The following is a 10,001-nucleotide window of genomic DNA, read 5'->3' on the forward strand; positions in this document are numbered from 1 at the left end:
CGATACTTAGCTGTGTGATGACTTCACAAACCCGTGATTTCGGATCCAATCTCGCTGAACCCACTTTGATGAAATATCTTCAATCACAGCCCTATGTTGCCTAAAATCTTGTGAGTGAATTATCATGCAAACAGTCTCAGGAGCAAGCATCCTCCCTATCAATGACATAATATGAGCCTGCTTAATAATCCGTTTGTTTACTAATTCGGTCGAATGGACCATAAAAATGCTAAAGTAAAACTATGTGATTATATAGGGACATAGAACAAATAAGTAGTTCTCTAAGCAATGCACTGTCAGTACGTCAGTCCGTCAGTTTCCTTTGCGAAGTGTTGTGTGCCATTTCTAACGTATACATAGCACTGCAGTAAACTGAATTTGAAACCAATCCTTTTGATTCGAAATATGATTAACATTTAATCCCCGAAGTCTGCTTTCATCTCAATCAACGGCAAAAAAGAAACAATAGACACATTTTCATCAAATCTTGCTCTACTGTCTTACAATCACATTGAATAGGTTAAATGGAGGTTGCAAGTTTATAAAATAACTGTCCTTATGTGAAATAGAAAACTGAAAACTAGCGATAATATAGCGATAATGCGTAAGATTTTTCAGATTATCGTTACGTTTTAAAACTATATTTATTCAGTTATATTGCTAAACATAAAATCAATATTTTAGTAAACGAGGAAGGCATAATGACAGAAACGGTAACAGACAGGACTAAATGGGTTTTAGAATTTAATTTTCTTCTGAACTCTTTTTATTCAAATTCTATTTGAATAGTTTTTTGGCTTTTTTTTTAGTGTTAATATTATAATATAAATAATAGACTAGAAAAGTTAACTTGATTACATATGTACATACCGGGATGATTTTGGTCTTCCCAAAATTTAAGAAACTTCGGCCTCAATACTTACACACACATGTATGTGTGTGTGTGTGTGTGTGTGTGTGTGTGTGTGTGTGTGTGTGTGTGTGTGCGTGCGTGCGTGTGTATGTATATAAAATCATAAATGATATAGAAATAGTTTGATGAAATTTTATTTAACAATTTGTCGTGATATTAGATTTTTTCTTATTCTTAAATGAAATTCCATCAAATTATTTCTCTAAAATTTATGACTTTATACACTCCTCGTTTCGCCTTGTATCATACTATGAAGTCTATATGATTTTTCTATATGTTTTGTAGAATGATACATTAAGGAGCTCTTTTATGAGTACTACCGGATTACTTGAATCCATATATTGTGACTTGAATATATTCCAGGCACTAAGGCAGCGAGCTGACAGAAACGTTAGCACGCCGGGCGAAATGCGTAGCCGTATTTCGCCTGCCGTTACGTTCTGAGTTCAAATTACGCCGAGGTCGACTTTGCCTTTCATCCTTTCGGGGTCGATTAAATAAGTACCAGTTACGCACTGGGGTCGATATAATCAACTTAATCCGTTTGTCTGTCCTTGTTTGTCCCCTCTGTGTTTAGCCCCTTGTGGGTAGTAAAGAAATAGGTATTTCGTATGTCGCTACGTTCTGCGTTCAAATAACGCCGAGCTGGACTTTGTCTTTCATCCTTTAAGGCGGCGAGCTGGCAGAAACATTAGCGCGCCGGGCGAAATGCTTAGCTGTATTTCGTCTGCCGTTGCGTTGTGAGTTCAAATTCCGACGAGGTCGACTTTGCCTTTCATCCTTTCGGGGTCGATAAATTAAGTACCAGTTACGCACTGAGGTCGATGTTATCGACTTAATACCTATGTCTGTCCTTGTTTGTCCCCTCTATGTTTATCCCCTTGTGGGTAATAAAGAAATAGGTATTTCGCCTGCCGTTACGTTCTGAGTTCAAATTCCGACGAGGTCGACTTTACCTTTCATCCTTTCGGGGTCTATTAAATAAGTACCAGTTACGCACTGATGTCGATGTAATCGACTTAATCCGTTTTTCTGTCCTTGTTTGTCCCCTCTGTGTTTAGCCCCTAGTGGGTAGTAAAGAAATAGGTATTTCGTCTGTCTTTACGTTCTGAGTTCAAATTCCGCCGAGGTCGACTGTGGTTTTCATCCTTTCGGGGTTGATAAATTAAGTACCAGTTGTGTACTGGAGTCGATCTAATCGACTGGCCTCCTCCCCCCAAATTTTGGGCCTTGTGACTAGAGTAGAACAAAATATATTGCAGGCATTCATCTCAGCAGCACTTTATGCAGGAATCAGACTAGCATAGCGATCGAATAGTAGTGTAAATATTACATCTATGAATTAACCAAGAGCTGATTAGTTATACTTCTGTCAATTTTTAAGGGGTACTGCATCAATCTAAGGCATGTGTAAAGGTAAACAATGGTGATATCCTGATACACAATCGTTATGGCTAGGGAGGCATTAGATAATAGTATATTTGGGACAAAGTCACAATAGCAGAGTTAAATTTTTTCCTATCAAAATGTTATCCAAATTCTGGATGAAGTGGTACTCAGTGGCCGCAAGATCAGGTGAGTAGGGTAGAGGATGGAGAACTTCCAACTCCAACTCCTGTAGTTTTGCCAATGTCATTTTTGCAATGTTTGGCGGTGTCTTGCAATAAAATAAGAGTGGATCTGTTGACTAATCTAGGCTGTTTTTTGTAAGTTTCTGCATTATTTGGTCTAGTTACCTGTAGTTATACTTCAGCTGTGATTGATGAGCCAGGTTTAAGGAAATCATAATGAATCACACCTGCGCCAGACCACAAAACACACACCATCAGCTTCTTTTGATCAATTTTGTCTTTAGGACTGTGTTTTGGTGGCCCGTCTTTGTCCAACCATTGTGCTGAAAGTTTACGGTTGTTGTATTGGATCCATTTCTCATCACGTGCTACAATTTGATTAAAAAAGGATTCATTTTTGTGACGAGAAAGTAGCATAATGCGGGTTTCCAAACGTTGCTGGTTCTGATTTTCATTGAGTTTATGTGGAACCCACTTATCCAACTTTTTCCCTTTACCGATTTGAATTAAGTGAGTCAATATTGTTTGCTTGCTAACACCAAACAACAACAACGAAAATACACAGGTACTTTGAGATGGATCTGACACGACGGTGGTTTTTAATTCGTCATTATCCACCTTTGTTTCTGGTCGACCGCACTGCTCATTTGTGAAGTCAAATTTACCAGATCAAAATTTTGCAAACTTATTTGATACTGTCTGCAGTGTAATAACATTAGAATGAAATATTCTATTAATATTCCGAGCTGTGTGTAATGCTGTATTTCCAAGAAATAACTCATCTTTCAAAACTGTACGAATTTCCGACTTATCCATCTCTAAAGAAAAATAGCAAAACACGATTTATGAATACTTTATAAAGCGCAAAATGAGTTACAATAAAGAAATAGATGTATCAGCTTTCTAAGAAAAAAATTAAGATTGTCAAAATGAGCAGCTGTCAAAGTTTACCATATACCTTACAACAAATTTCATACTTGACGATCTAATAGAAACGCGCAAGTTTTTATTTCAAAAACATATGGAATTTATTCCTGTTTTTCATTAGCTGACGTGTGATTGTGAAATTAATTTGCTTGTAATGAATTAAAATTTTTCAAACATGATTTTGTTATATAATTGGTTTTCTTCTGATGAGTCCGGAAATTGCAAATGATCTACATTATGTCACATTTCTCAAAGATTTTATGGCTAGGTTTAAATAATTCTTAAGATGCGTTAACTTGTAAATTTACCGAGACAGTGGAAATCTTTATTCAAGGAATTTGGGATAGGCTGCTTCATAAGATATATTTAGTTGAAAAAGCAACCTTAATGTGTTACGGTATATATTTTGTAAGCTATTTTAGCATAACGTACGTTTTATAAATGAATATATAGTGTATTCGGTCTGCTAAAGTACGTTCCATTATGAATTGAAGTCGATTTATCTGACTGTATGTGTGTATATAAATAAAAAGAAAAACACGATTGATACAATAATTAGACTCTGATCATCTAATGTTATCAGTTTTGGTCTGGTGAGCGAACTGAATCAATGACTGGCAACTGGTTAACTAGCTTACAATTTTTATAAAAAAAGAAAATTCCCATCGGAAAAGTAAGAAGTTCGAGATAGGTCTTAGTAGGCTAAAAATATTCCCAAGGGAGTCTACTAACATTTACTTCAACGATTGAAAATTGTTTCAAAACATGAAAGACCTAAATTCTTGATTGGAAGTTGTATGACCCATCGATCGATCTTTTTTTGGTAAGATGGTTACTTGTGCAGTCGACGACGGATGTTAATCTCTCTTTCAATTATTATAAAACTATGAAATATTGACTTTCATTATTACTAATAAATTGTTTTTCTGTAATTTCTTTCTTTAAATCATTTTAATTTAAGAGTATCAGTCCAATATTCGCTCCATTTTCAAGTACTACGTTTCAATACTGCATTCGATTAGGAAATGAAAGCCAAATCCTTACTAGTTATTTTTTTTTTCTAAAAATTTTCATTGTTGACTTTGTTTCCAGTTTTTGTTATTATTTTTTTGTTGATATGTTCGATTTTACTTCCAAATTCGTTTTTCCCATTTTGAAAGAAAGTTTTTGAAAGAAAGTTTTTGAAAGAAATTTTGTTCACTAAACCTCTCTATAAATATCGTAAGCTTTCATTGATCTCATGTCTGTGGAGTTGAATATATGCTCATTCACATTATAATTTTGGAATCTAGAGGTTTACCATTTTTGGACAGAAGCTTTGCAGTAGAGTAAAAAAATTGTTTCTGACTATAATACAATCTTTTATTAATAATAAAGAGCATCGAGTAGGGATATACGGCAAAGTAATATTGAGCTTCATCGACGTTCTGTTTTAAGATTCTATCTGGATTAAAATTACTTGTCATTGCTTCTAGGATGATGAGAAAAGATCCAGTAATTCAGTAATTCATTACATTTGATTCAATGACCTTTTGGACGTCATGTGGAATGTTAACATCGCTAAATATACCAACAAGTCAATATAGCATTCCACCTCCTCTGCAAATATGAGACGCACGTTACCAGAAAACTCAAGATCACTATATATGGTAGGATGTAGCATTACTGAATATTATCTGTACTGGTGAACATATATCTTCCATATATCGAAAACTGCATTGCAAAATTTTTCACAAAATGTCCCTTCTATTTCAGGTTCAGGAAACTTTTCAACGCCAACAAATAACATATTTAAAAGTTCAAGTGAGACTCACTAATAAATACTAACACCACATGCATATATACATCCTAAATGCATACAATAACAGCCAATCGCTCAACAAACTGTGAGCTCCTGTCCTCAGATTGCAGCTTCCCTCTCGCTTTGCCTTTATCAGGGCAACTACAGTTGTCGCTGTTTCTCAGAGCTCACTGCTCTTATATCGCATTCATTGAGACACTTCCTACTCACTAATTTCTCATTTCCCCTTCGTCTGAATTGTTTACCCTTCTCATGCTCCTCACAAACCACTATATTGTTTATCATTTGGGAGTCTTCCTTCGGCCATCTTCTTTCTCAATTTGCACCTGTCCGATATGAATATTAAGTACGTCGATGTCACAGACCCAAGAAGATCTACATAGGCCATGACACAACCCATTGCTCCCGAGGAACTGTATAAAAACCAGAAAGAAAAAAATCGATATTTTATTGACATAAGTAAAAATATTTCGTATACAATTAGCAACAGTCTCATATAAAATTAGCATCATTTGATTGGTAATCAATATAGTGTGAGCAAACAGAAATTTGGACAACTTGTGCAAAACGTCCCCTGGGCCATTAATATAATTAATTTCTTGCCATTATATAGTATGTCTGCAGCCGTATTATATATATCATGATAATTGGTGACGTAATATAGAGAAAATGATTGAGTTGTCCTTCGAGACAGAATGCTTGTCTATCGCAATTATTTTTACCAGATGACCTAGAATCTCTTATTTCTCGGGATAAAGTGAGTAGCAATATTTGAACAGGTTATAATTTTACAATTCATTCGTCTCGCTCTGGTCTATTTTTGTTCTCTGAGTTGGGCATTTTTAACACATACATAGAAAATAGAACAGATACAGTTTGAGTTTAAAAATGGCCAAAAAAAGGGGGAAAACAGAAAATTTAGAAATTTCGTAACTCCAAAGGAAATTCAAAATATTCTCAAACGCTTTGTTCTTCGAATTATACACATAGAATTTGAAAATATGTAGAACATTTTCCATTATGGTAAAGAGGAAGCTGAAAACTAACAATAATACAGCGATCATGCGAAAGATTTTGGAGATTATAGTTAAGTTTTAGAACTATATTTATTCAGGTATTTGATAAAACACAAAATCAATATTCTAGAATACAAAAAATGTGTGGCAGTGATAGAAATGATAAGGGTCCCAACTAGACGGGTTTCGGAACTCTATTTTTTCGTCAGTAGTATATGTATATATGTGTGGGTGTGTATACATACATACATACATACATACATACATACATACATACATACATACATACATACATACATACACACACATACATACATACATACCTACATACATACATACATATATACGCACACATACTCACACACATACATATATGTAGGCGCAACAGCCCAGTGGTTAGAGCAGCTGATTCGCGGTCATAGGGTCGCGGTTCCGTTTCCCAGACCGGTCGTTGTGAGTGTTTATTGAGCGGAAACACCAAAAAATCCACGAGGCTCTGGCAGGGGGGTGGTGACGAACTCTGCTGCATTCATCTACTGGAACTTTCTCTGACTCTTTCTTCCTGATTCTGTTGTACTGTATTTTCAAAGGGCCAGTCTTATCAATTCTGTGTCACGCTGAATCTCCCCGAGAACTACGTGTGTCTGTGGAATGACTAGCCACTTACACGTTACTTTCATGAGCATGCTGGTCTGTTAATTGGATCAACTGGAACCCTCGTTATCATAACTGACGGAGTGCCACAGTAGGTATATATATATATATATATATATATATATATATATATATATATATTATATATATATATATATATATATATATATTATATATATATATATGAGTCAAATTTAGAATTAAAGAATTAATGTTTAGAAAGTAAGCGTTAAATGCATGGTAAGTCTCAGATAATGTGTCTGCAGAAGGTTTTCTGAAAACTTGTAAAGCATCATACGTCACCTGATGCGGCTGTTTTGCACTGTGCATTGCATCTGGTAATATAACATCGTTCCACGTCCACTAGGGAGCTGTGCAGAATGAAGCCGAAACGATTGTTGTGCTAATAAACTCTTCTAGTTACACTCCAGTTCATTAAATGCTATACTGAATCGGTCACCATTTTCATGCGTGTGTTTTGCTTTGTGTTTAATCGCCTGGAATAAAAAATGGACTGTTATAGCTCTTTTTCAAATACTCCAAGATCTATGGTGGTAAGTTGTTTTTAGGTTGGATGCGTGCAGTAGAGTGAACTCTGCTAAGGAAGCAAAAGGACCAAGTGTTCTCAGCGCTAAACAAGAGAACGGAGAAGATATCCTCCTCCCGTCCACCCACATGATTTGGGGACATTAAATAGGGTCATGGATGCTGTCCTCCTTCCTCTAATTTGTCAATAAAATTAAAGAAAAATCTCCATCATTCAACGGTTAATGACACTTCTCTGTTATCGACAAAATAATTATAGTAATAATAGCTTTTTACAGTATCGAATACAGATGTGATGGTGATATTAAGGTTTCTGAGAAATTAGTAATGGTTTTCTACGCGTGTATATCTGTTGCATTTATGGCGTATGTAAATATATGTGAGTTTTGTTGGTTGCAGAGAGTAATGAGATGTTTATTAAAGGTCAATATCGATTGGTAAGAATGAAATCGATGTCAGAAGTCAATATTTTAATATTGCTTTACCAAAATAAACCAAAAAATTCGATATCTAGATTCAAAATGTGGAAGACTTTAACGTATCCCACAACCTATTCATATTCTCTCTCTCTCTTTCTCTTTCTCTCTATCATCCACTTACACCCACACACATACACATGTTCACACTTTAGTTTACTTTATACCCTATCCTAATTGATAATTTTTGTACTAGAAACATATATTGATACGTTGAAAATCCATTTATATATATATATATATACGTATCTCTGTACGTCTGTATGTGTAAGGGTATTTATAAATTCACATATAAATATAGTTGCCAATACAAATGGTCAGATACAGCATAATATAGTGAGTTGGATAGTTGAGTCATAAGATTTTAAGCTTGCCAACCTTAGCTATTTATATTTTATCCACGATATTTATCCTTCGGTAAAAAGTGGCTGATATTTCCTTCAAGATATGCTTTCCTCAACAGTTATATAAACCCCAAAGAATCTCTCTCAACACATGGCTATGATACTCCCCCACTATTCCTGCATAAGGGTTTAAGGTCAAGCAAATTTGTGATACTGAGCAAAATATTGCTAGAAAGATATTTCTGCTTCAGCAACTCAGCGCTGAATCAGTCTGAAATGTAATGGAAAATAGGTCAGTTTCAAAACATTGACGTCCAGGTCACAACAGCAAAGTTTGAAAGCGATAGGAGTCATTTCCTTTGATTTCTAGATAGAAGGAAATAGGAAATAAAAAGAAGTAAACAAAGCATAATATATTACACAGTGTTGACGGTCTTTTGCTTGGCTTTTATGAATATGAAACCTCTTTTAGCTAATTCATTACTGTTGTTGATGATGCATTTTTTTTCTTTTTGTTTAGCTCAGAACAGATCGAGTAAATCAATGTTTAAAACCTTCCATTCAATTACCATACAGTGACAAACGTAGACCCTGCCCTTTAACAATTCAGTTTGTGATATGAAGGTGATTTTGGCTGTTATTACTAAATGTTCAGTCAGTCATGTAGGAATTACCTCGATGGTTCTTTTAAAAATATAATTAGAGTGAAATACATTTCAAATTAAATTCCAGTCAAATAGTATCATGAGAAAGAATAATAATATGGACTTCTTTCATCTAAATATTATTCCATTTTCTTAAATTAATTTGTTATCTTTTACTTGCTTCAGTCATTACTAATCGACTTCAGTACTTACTCTTTAAAGTGCTTAGCCTGTCGGTCTCCTGCCGAGCTGCTAAGTTACAGATAAGTAAACAAACCAATACTGGTTTTCAAGTAGTGGAGGGACAAACACAAAGGCAAAGACGCACACACACACTTCTATATATATATATATATATATATATATATATATATATATATACATGGCGCGCTTCCACACAGTTTACGTCTATCATAAACACTCATAAGGTTTTGGTCGGAGCGAGGCTATAGTAGTAAATACTTGCCGAAGGTTCCACGCAGTGGGACTGAATCTGAAAAGATGTGACTAACAAACCAACTCATAATCACACAATCAAGCCATTGATTAAAACCCTCGAAGTACACTACAGGATTCGAATCGGGGAACTCTCGATCTGCTGCCGAATGTTTAACCAATCAGCTATAACTCCGCTTTAGGTGAGCTTGATAGAAGCACGATGGGCAAAATAATTAGCGGAGTTACGACTTTGTTTTACATCCTTCCGGCGTCGTTAAAATAAATACCAGTTGAGAACAGAGGTCAATGTATTTGACCTACTCTCTTCCTGAAATCTTGGGCTTGTGCCCAAAGCTTAAAGCCGATAATCTTTACCAATTATCATTTCGATAAATTACTGGCAGTCGCTTTATTATTCCAAAGTAGAAGATGGTAAATAATATAATAAGTGCGAAATATTCCAATAGACCAGTATATCTAATTGAAATGTAACTGGATTTTCGTAGTTGTTCTTTACCGACCAGATCAGCCTTGATTGGTTGAACTCTTGCGGTCATATCTGTTCCAGCACCGTCCATTCTATCTTTCATTTTATCTCGATGGATACTTTGGATATAGTAGCGATGAAATATGAAGACTATTTGGTTGCTATTTCTTGCAAGCTCTATGAC

Source organism: Octopus sinensis, linkage group LG6 (genome assembly GCF_006345805.1).
Source record: "Octopus sinensis linkage group LG6, ASM634580v1, whole genome shotgun sequence".
Lineage (NCBI taxonomy): Eukaryota > Metazoa > Mollusca > Cephalopoda > Octopoda > Octopodidae > Octopus > Octopus sinensis.